Source organism: Mus pahari, chromosome 1 (genome assembly GCF_900095145.1).
Source record: "Mus pahari chromosome 1, PAHARI_EIJ_v1.1, whole genome shotgun sequence".
NCBI classification, from domain to species: domain Eukaryota; kingdom Metazoa; phylum Chordata; class Mammalia; order Rodentia; family Muridae; genus Mus; species Mus pahari.
Genome location: NC_034590.1, coordinates 146,128,846 through 146,137,936, shown reverse-complemented (window position 1 = coordinate 146,137,936; position 9,091 = coordinate 146,128,846). Strand labels below are relative to the sequence as shown.

Here is a 9,091-nt window from a genome sequence, read left to right as displayed (position 1 = left end):
AGAAAGAAAGAAAGAAAGAAAGAAAGAAAGAAAGAAAGAAAGAAAGAAAGAAAGAGAGAAAGAGAGAAAGAGAGAAAGAAAGAAAGATGACCTACATCAGGAGTTTGGAAGACCATCAGTAAATGGATATCTTGCCTTATTTGGTAGGATGTTGACTCCATTGACTACCACTAAAAGCTAAAAACCTTTTCTCTTCTGTAGGTTGTACTTTTAAGTTTCTATTTCAATTCATTTAAAATCCATTCCATTGATGATTATCTTACGTTCATTGAAGACATGACTGTGCTAGAGGCTTCTAAAGCAGTAGATTGACTGGCGATCTTATGGTAGACTCATGCATAATTGACTGAGATACAAATAAAAATGCCTGTATTGACTTGAGTTCTATTAAGTTTTGTGACCTTTGGTGATAGTCAAGGAATTCAGCACCCTGCCAAATAAAAGAAGTCACCCTTTTATTGGTGGTCTTTTAAGCTCATAATGTAGGTCATCAAAATATTATATTAACTTTGATCAGTATGGAATTAAAATATGATTGGCAGTGAGACAAATTCAGGAGCCTGGAGATTTAGCACTGACTTTCTAGAGAAGTCCTTGGAGTAAAGTCTTAAGGGATGGAAATAACTTGGCCTGGCAGAAATGAAGGAGGAAGATGTCTCAGCCTGCACCAGTGCCTGCCCATCTTCACCATGCCTAAACTGCCAAACATTCTGTCAGAAACCAGAAAAGAAGACCATGACTGCAAGTCAAGACAGAATTCCAGACTGAAGTCAACAGAGGAGGTCAAGACAAGAATACTTAAGGAGAATAAAGGCAGACAAGAAAGCGTGGTGATGTAGCCAGCCCAGGAATCTAAATGTCACCCACCAAGAAGCAGCCAAGAGAACTGGACGTGAGAGCAAGAGAAACGAGCCAGGGCAACCTGCCTAACAGATAACTAGCATCTACTAGACAAGCAACTTAACACAAAACATCTTGCACTCTGATGGTAAAATTCAAACATGTTGAAAATATATAAAATATTTTTCTTCCCTACTTCCTGACTCAATTTCACTGCCTAAAATTAACCTCAGCAATACTTTTTTTTAAAGTTCAGTCTCAAAAGGAAAACAAACTGCCTCCTTAACCTTGAGCTAACCTAAGTGTACATTCTTGTTATTTACATAAGCAGGGTCATTTTTGATACATTGTTCTGTTCCCCCCCCCATTAATAATTTCTCTTGAGACTGTTCTATATCAACCAAGAAGGTTCTATCTCATTGGAAAATAGTTTCTTAGAATTCTATTACGTGCTCTTACGCTCTTGCCTCTCTCTTGCCTCTTGTCCCCTTACTCCCAATCCCCCCCCATGTGGCCATGGCTGGTCCCCATTTCTCCACTATCTCCTTCTCTCTGCCTTTCTTTGCCTCTGCTGCCCTCTTAACTGCCCTCCCCATGCCCTGAATAAACTCTATTCTATATTTTTTTTAAAAAAGAAAAAAATTCTATTTCGTGCTTCTGTGTACAATTATTTGATACAATTTAATTGATGTGATTTTATATGGTCTTCTGGTTTTTGCTTTTATAAACAATGCTATAATTATTACTCAAGTCATTTAAACATTCTATCTCAGCTCTAGCCTTGTACTTTGAAAAAATGTAAATTTTAAAGTTCAACAGGCAATGAAAGCAGTAATTATTATATATTTATATCTTCTATTTATTACTATGTATTGATTATTTCTTTTTTCTTTAAGATCTCTTTATCAAAATACATTATTAACTTAAGGATAATGTTTAAATTGTAATTACATGAATTCTCTACATATATTAACAACCTGAGTGGTTACTTTAGAAACAAAGATTTTATTTAAATATTCAAACCAAACAATATCCTAGGCTTGAGACTTGGTGTTGCCTAGATTTCCTGAGTTCAAACAAACTGAGTAGAAATAAGTTTCTGGAGTTCTTTGGAGTTCTGTAGATTTTTTCAAACTCTTTTGAGAACAGTCAGGGTAAAAATGAAGTAAGTGATTGCTAACTTTACTGAGCATTTACTTTGCCCTTGGGGGCATGCCTTCAGATAGTTTTCCTGAAGTCATTCCCACCACATTGTAGGATTAGTCAAGGGATGTGAAGTGAATTTAGCGAGCAGTCTACAACATCCCCGTGGGTCAGTTCTTGATCTGACTAAGCAAAGCTAGGGCAGCGTCAGAGCGCTGGTGAGCTTGAGCTCAACAGGTCCTAAAGCTCATTGACCTGTTGGAGTCAGATCATCTTTAAGAAAGCGCGTTTGGTTATAAATGGTGACACTGGTTGTGATCTGTTTCCGTGTTTGGGGGGACAAGTCCTATCAAGACCCCAAAGGCTGAAGAGACATCATGAGACACATCATTCTGACCTTTGTGAGTCCTGCTTATGGAAACACTTGATTTATAGATGAAGAAATTGAAACCCTGAGAGGTCAGCAAGCTTCTTCAATAACTGATTCCGTGTGCATGAGTCTGGAATAAGAGCTTTGTATTCCCTACTCTTGTTATTGCAAGCATCCAAATCCATGTGTGCTCCTATTACAATTCAACTTATTTCAGATAACCCTGGATGTTAAATCTCACAACACAAACCTTTGTCAACAGGAAAGTGCTATGGTCATTTCTCTCCTTCTCTAAAGAGGCAAGACATGACCGTATTATTTCTTTTCACTTTATTTTTTTTTTTAATTATTTGTCACTTGGTCCTCTTCCCATTGAGCGACCTAACCATCTTTCTGAACTTCATGAGTGTTGAAATGCTCATAAAGGTGGATGCAGTCATTGAACTTTGACCCCTGACTAAGGTTCTCACCTTTCCAGAAGTGATTTTCAGATCAAAAGTTTTACTGATATGACTAGTCAACTCAGTTCAGAAGAAATCAACTAACCTGTACCCTCAGGGGTTCACAGAGACTCAATTGCCAGAGAGCATGCATGGGACTGACCTAGGCCCTCTGCACGTATGTGACATTTCTGCAACTGGGTCTTCATATGGGACTCCTAGAGCGGAAGCAGGGGCTGTCTCACTGCGTTGCCTGCCTTTGGATCCATTTTTCCTTGCTGGGCTGCCTTGTGTAGCCTCAATGTGCCTGATTTTACTACAATTTGCTATGTTAAGGCTGGCTGATACCCACGGGAGGCAACCTCCTTTCTGAGGAGAAGGGGGGAGAGATGGATGGCAGGGTGGATTGGGAGATAAGAGAGAGGGACTGAGAAAAGCGGAGGGAGGGGAAGCTGCAATCAGGATGTAAAATAAATAAATAAATAATTTGATTAACTAAAAAAAGGCAAAACAACAGTTTTAAGAAACCACAGGAGACAGCACAGTAATATTACGTTCCCTAGAACAATTTAGTGAAGAGACTGGTTTATTTTAATTTAATTTTATTTTATTTTTGGTTTGTTGAGACAGGGTTTCTCTGTATAGCCCTGGCTTTCCTGGAACTCACTTTGTAGACCAGGCTGGCCTTGAACTCAGAAATCCGCCTGCCTCTGCCTCCCAAGTGCTGGGATTTAAGGTGTGTGCCACCACGCCCGGCTTAAGAGACTGGTTTATAATTTCAAAATGTCTTACCATTTTCTCAACTACTCTTTGCTGTCACTTCTGCACTTTTGCATTGATGGTGCTGATTCGTGCTGTGTCTTCAGAGCCTGTTTGGATGCTTCACATCCCTGCTTCAGCTTGCCTCTGCACATGCCCTCTGGTGGCACTGCCACCCTTTCTTCCTCTTCTCTCTCCAGTGGAGCCTTTCACTTCCTTACATTCCAGTCAGATTCTCTATCAAGGGGCTCCCCTTCCTTCCTTATTCCTTCTTCCTTCCTCCTTCCTCCTTCTTTAGTCCTTCCTTCCTCCTGCCCCCTTTCCCTTCCTTCATTGTCTTCTTCCGTTGAATACTTATAAGCACCCAATTCATGACAGATACTGTACTAGATGTTTGGACTTTAGTGTGAATTAAGACATATATGCCTTCCACTGTCACAGCACAATGTCTAGCAGACAGTACAAACAAATGGAAAGGGGGTTCCCAGCCCACAGATGAACATGCATCATGTAGAGGACACATACGAGAAGCATCCATTCCTGTCTTGAGTAATAAGGGAGCAGTCAAGGACGATTTCTTGGAGGCATAGAATGGCTGACTGCCTGAGACTAAAAGAGGGGCCTTAGAGGAGAATCACAGAAAAAGCCATAATGTAAAGACGTGCATAAAACACTGGGACTGTGGTGACCGAGGTAGCAAAAGGTGACTGAAGCGAAGGATTCAAACAGTGGGCAGAAAGGAACTCACCCCAAAGCCTCGCAAGTCAGGCTAAGATGTTGGAAATGCCAGCATCTGTTCTAGGAAAGCACTGTGTGCAGAATGCGCTGAAGCCAGCTACATGTAAATGGAGAAGCATCATTTAGGAGCTTTGGGCTACAGTTCAGGGGAAAGGTGTTGCCGTCAATTATGAACAATCAGGGTGAAGGCGACCCATGGAGGGATTTGAAGGCTCTGAAGAGGGGTTGGAAAACTTGATGACTAGATCACTTGTCGGCAGTCAGGCTCATTTTGGTTTCCAAGGCTTGTTGGCAATGTCTGGAGACATTTGGAGCAGAAGCTGGAGACGCTTCTAAGCATCCTGCCACACAGGACCAATCTCGCCAGGGCTCGCCCAGCCCCACAGTCAACGGTGTTCTGCTGAGAATCCTGGGTGATGGATAACTCAACCATTTTGATAATGAGGCTCTGTACGTTAACTCACAACTCATTCTGATTGAAGGCTAAGTAGCTAGGAGAAGATGATAAGACATTTTAGTTCCAGACAAGAAGCAGAAGAAGGGAACTTCACAAGATTTTAGTTATTGCTTTTATATTGGTGTTCATTTTTTAATTAAAATTTTAAATTAGCTCTCTGCTGTTTGGTAATTGAGGTGGCCATCACAGACTCTGGGTCTCTCGTTTTCATCGCAGACACTTCTACTGCAAAGATGGCAAAGTACCTAAAACCCGAAGGACTTTCTGTAAGAAATGTGGCAAGCATTAGCCTCACAAAGTGACCCAGGATAAGAAGGGCAAAGATTCCTGTATACCCAAGGGTAGGGGTGCTATTATTGCAAGCAGAGTGGCTATGATGGGCAAACAAAGCCACTTTTCCAAAAGATGGCCTAAACCACAAAGGAGATTGTGCTCAGGCTTAAGTGTGCTGAACCCAACAGAAGATCCGAGAGGATGCTGGCCATTAAGAGGTGCAAACATTTTGAATGGGGAGGTGACAAGAAGAGAAAGGGCCGAGTGATCCAGCTCTAAAACTTGTCTGAGAGGAAAACACGGAAGCAGTAGGAAAATGACCTTTTAGAAAAGAAAGTTATTTTTAGTGATACAAAATAAGTTTAAATTAGCATACATGATACTAGCTATCATTACTGCATTTCTGAATGATGTATTTTAGTGATTCTTACCCCAACCCATTCCCCCCCCCACCTCTCTGCTATCCTTAACTTCTCTTGTGTGGTGGCCCCAGTATCTTCCTCTTGTTGTGTTCCTGTGTCCTTCTGCTTATCTTTCATCCTTCCTAAGTACATACTTGTCCCCGCTCTTGGTCTCCTTTTGAGTTTTTTAGACTCTACACACACTTACATGTGTGTATAAATGCATATGTAGAGACTAGGATCTGCATGTGAGGAAGCATAAGGCTTTTGTCTTCTGAGTTTGGGTCACCTCAAACTAAAAAATTCTACTGGGTATGTGTACCACACTTCCATTGTTCATTTATCTGTTCCATTTCCTCACTATTGTATGTAGAGCAGCTCTAAACATGGTTGTGGAAGTATCTCTGTGGTATGATATGGAGGTGGGGAAGTATATGCTCTGCTATAGTATAGCTGGGTCAGATGGTAGTTTTATTTTAAATCTTTTGAGGAAATGCCCTACTAATGCTCACAATGGTTTTACTAGTTTGCACTCCCACCAGCAGTGGACAAGGGTTCCTCTTTCTCCACACCCTTGCCAACATTTGTCAGATTGTTATCTAAAATGAGGTAGTATTGCAAAGCAGTTTTAATTTGCATTTCCCTGTTGACTAGGGATATCGACCATTTAAAAAATACTTATTGGCCATTTGTATTTCTTCATTTGAAAATTTTCCGTCTCCTGGATCATCGGCTGATTAACACTAGACGTTCTTTTTACTTACTTCTACAGTTCTTTATAAACTCTTGGCACTAGCCCCGTGTCTAATGGAGAGCTGGTAAGGATTTTCTCCTACTTCATGGGCTTGTTTGCTCTGCTGACAGCTTCCTTTGCAGATATTTGTCAGTGACTATCCTTGATATCAGTATCTTGGGAAGGAAGCAAGATCGACAGATGGGGCCCTTACATTTGCATTGAAGGGTTCTAGCTTTTCTTGCTGCTCCAAATTAAAACTGGCTTTGTGTTTTTAAGAAGTTCTAATGTATTTTCATTCATGTTAAAGTCAGCAGTTGTCTGAGTAGTTTACATGCATTGTATGTTCTGTTGAGGGTGACTGTATCACTTCACTTCCATACTCCAGTCTCTGACGTGATTACAGACTTTGCATCAGATCTACCACAATGTGTTGTCTGGAGTCTCACTCAATGGAGAAGAGCTTCTTTTCACATTCTTTTGGCTGAAGCAATTCTGCTAGCCTACAGTGTGGAGGAGCACAGAGATAAGTGTGAACACAGAGATGTGCCCTCAGCATGGCCTCAGCTGACCAGCACGCAAACACAAGTACACAGCTGTAGCTGTCAGAGCCCACTGCTCCATCACCTGTAGGAAGCTGCCTGTCCTCTTGGGGGGGGGCATATCTGATGATTGGTGGAGAGAGTGGGCTATTCCTTTGGACCTGTGTGGATTCCTTATCTTATATCTTATATCTCAGTTTGACCTCTCTCCTTGCCAGTCCTGTGTTCTTTCCTTCTCCAAGTGTTGACCACTATTGTATAACATAGATGCAGGTTTCCTTGAATGCCTTTGCCTGAGGGTTGATTATTTATCTCTGTGTATCATTTGCTTAGGATTGGCAAAATAATTAAAGAGCCCAACACAAAAATAAAAATGCTTTTTGTTAAAAAAAAGAAAAGTAGGGGAAAAAGAGCATTGTCAAACCACAATGTGACATTATTTTATTATTTTTTCCTTCTTGATGAGTCTATCTCAAGTTTTTATGCTGTTCCTTTGGCATTTAGTGCTATTTAATCAAGAAAAATAAGAGTGTGAAATTACTATTATGAACTTACTGATAGTGCTATACAATGCCAATTTTAAATGCAAACCAGAGCCTTTACTTGTGTGTAGAATCAATGAAACTGTGTAACTTGTGTTTTATAGCTTGTACACCCACGTGAATTCGATTTCATCAGAACAGTGGGAATCCTGGATATGGCTAACACTGATATTTTCATTTGAGTTTCTATTCTTGCATATTATTCTCATTCTCTCTTGTTTCTCCTTTCTTCCCCTCTATCTATGTATCTATCTATGCATCTATCTATGTATCTATCTATGTATGTATATATTTATGTATGTATGTATGTATGTATCTATCTATCTATCTATCTATCTACCCATCTATCTGCCAATCCATTCATCTATATCTTTATGTGTATGTGTACATTGTATGCAATAGTATACATGTATGTGCATGTGCATGTACGTGTATGTGTGTGTTATAATCGCACATTCAAAGAACCCTAGGATCTGTCTGGTTTCCTTTCCCAGATTGTGTCACACTTAGTTTTTCCACGAGTTCTGGGGATCCGAACTCGGGTCCTCATGTTTGCTCATGAAGCACACAATCCACGGAGTCATCTTTGGTTTCCTGAGAAGGAACACAAGTTAGGAGTAACCCTCTTGTCCTCTTCCTCTGTGCCATACTCTCACCATAGGTGATGGAGATTGTGAGCTTTAGGGTAGGTACCTTTGCCTCTTTCTGTTTTAGAACAAGTTTGGGTGCAGAAAGAAAGTGTGGCCTGTCTTGGGTAGTTAGACCTTTTCTATGGCTCTCATGTGCTCACTGACATGGGCTAGCTGTGAGTCCTACTAAGCTCCATGCATTCATCTGCTAACTGTGAGTCCTACTAAGCTCCATGCATTCATCTGCTAGCTGTGAGTCCTACTAAGCTCCATGCATTCATCTGCTAGCTGTGAGTCCTACTAAGCTCCTGGCATTCATGTGCTAGCTCTGAGCCCTACTAAGCTCCCTTGGACTATAGGTCAACCAGAATTCTGTGCACATGAGACATCTCCAACACGGGGTAGCAAAGATCAACAGGCACACACAGGGCACGTGGATCCTTTGTTCACAAGAAGCCTCTGTTGCTCCACTGAACTTCAGTTATAAATTGAATTGCAAAGATCGAATTACTAGCAATTTTAATTCAGTAACAGCTGGGCATTAATCAAGGTTCATACTTTGCAATGGCAGGCTCTTTGTGAGTATTTAAAGAGTATTCACTTAAAGTTGGCCCTGCGTAACATAGCTGCCCTGATCCCACCGACTTTTCTTCCTTCCCCAATCTCTCCATCACTCATCTTCCTATCTGGAAGCAACTACAGAGGAGTGGAAGACTAAAAACCCAGTTGGCTATGGGTTGCTGCATCTGAAAGAGTTGGGGTTTGGACATATCGAAAAAGATATAACCTCTTACTGACAAGCAACAAGAGCAGTACTTCTTCTCTGCTGTCATACTCCTCTGAAAGAGGCCCTAAAAGAGGTCATTAAATGTCTGTATGAGGCTCCTTCCAAATGCTGCAGTGCTAAACCATTGCCTCACATACTCTGTAGGTAATTATTTTCAACTTAACATTACCATTTGTCTTTTTTCTCTGAGCATATACTTATATGAAAAAAGCTACTTCTATAAGTTGCCTTGGCCACAGTGTCTTATTACAGCAATTGAAAAGTAACTAAGATAAGTCTTTTAATGATAAACTGGTCAGTTACAATGTTCGGCCATAATAAATTAGTCTCTAGAAGGTATTCATTTCAGATTATCATCATCATCATCATCATCATCATCATCATCATCCTCTTCATCAGATTACTGCCTTTGTACATATCCCGACCCGCGGGACATA

The 9,091-nt window shown here is 40.8% G+C and overlaps 1 protein-coding gene and 1 pseudogene across 10 annotated transcripts in view; both read left to right on the top strand.

Moving 5' to 3' along the window:
- The window catches only part of Slc16a12 (solute carrier family 16 member 12), an 86,019-nt gene that overhangs the window by 58,669 nt on the left and 18,259 nt on the right, over positions 1-9,091 (top strand). The window lies entirely within an intron of this gene.
- LOC115062512 lies at positions 4,327-5,927 on the top strand (annotated as a pseudogene).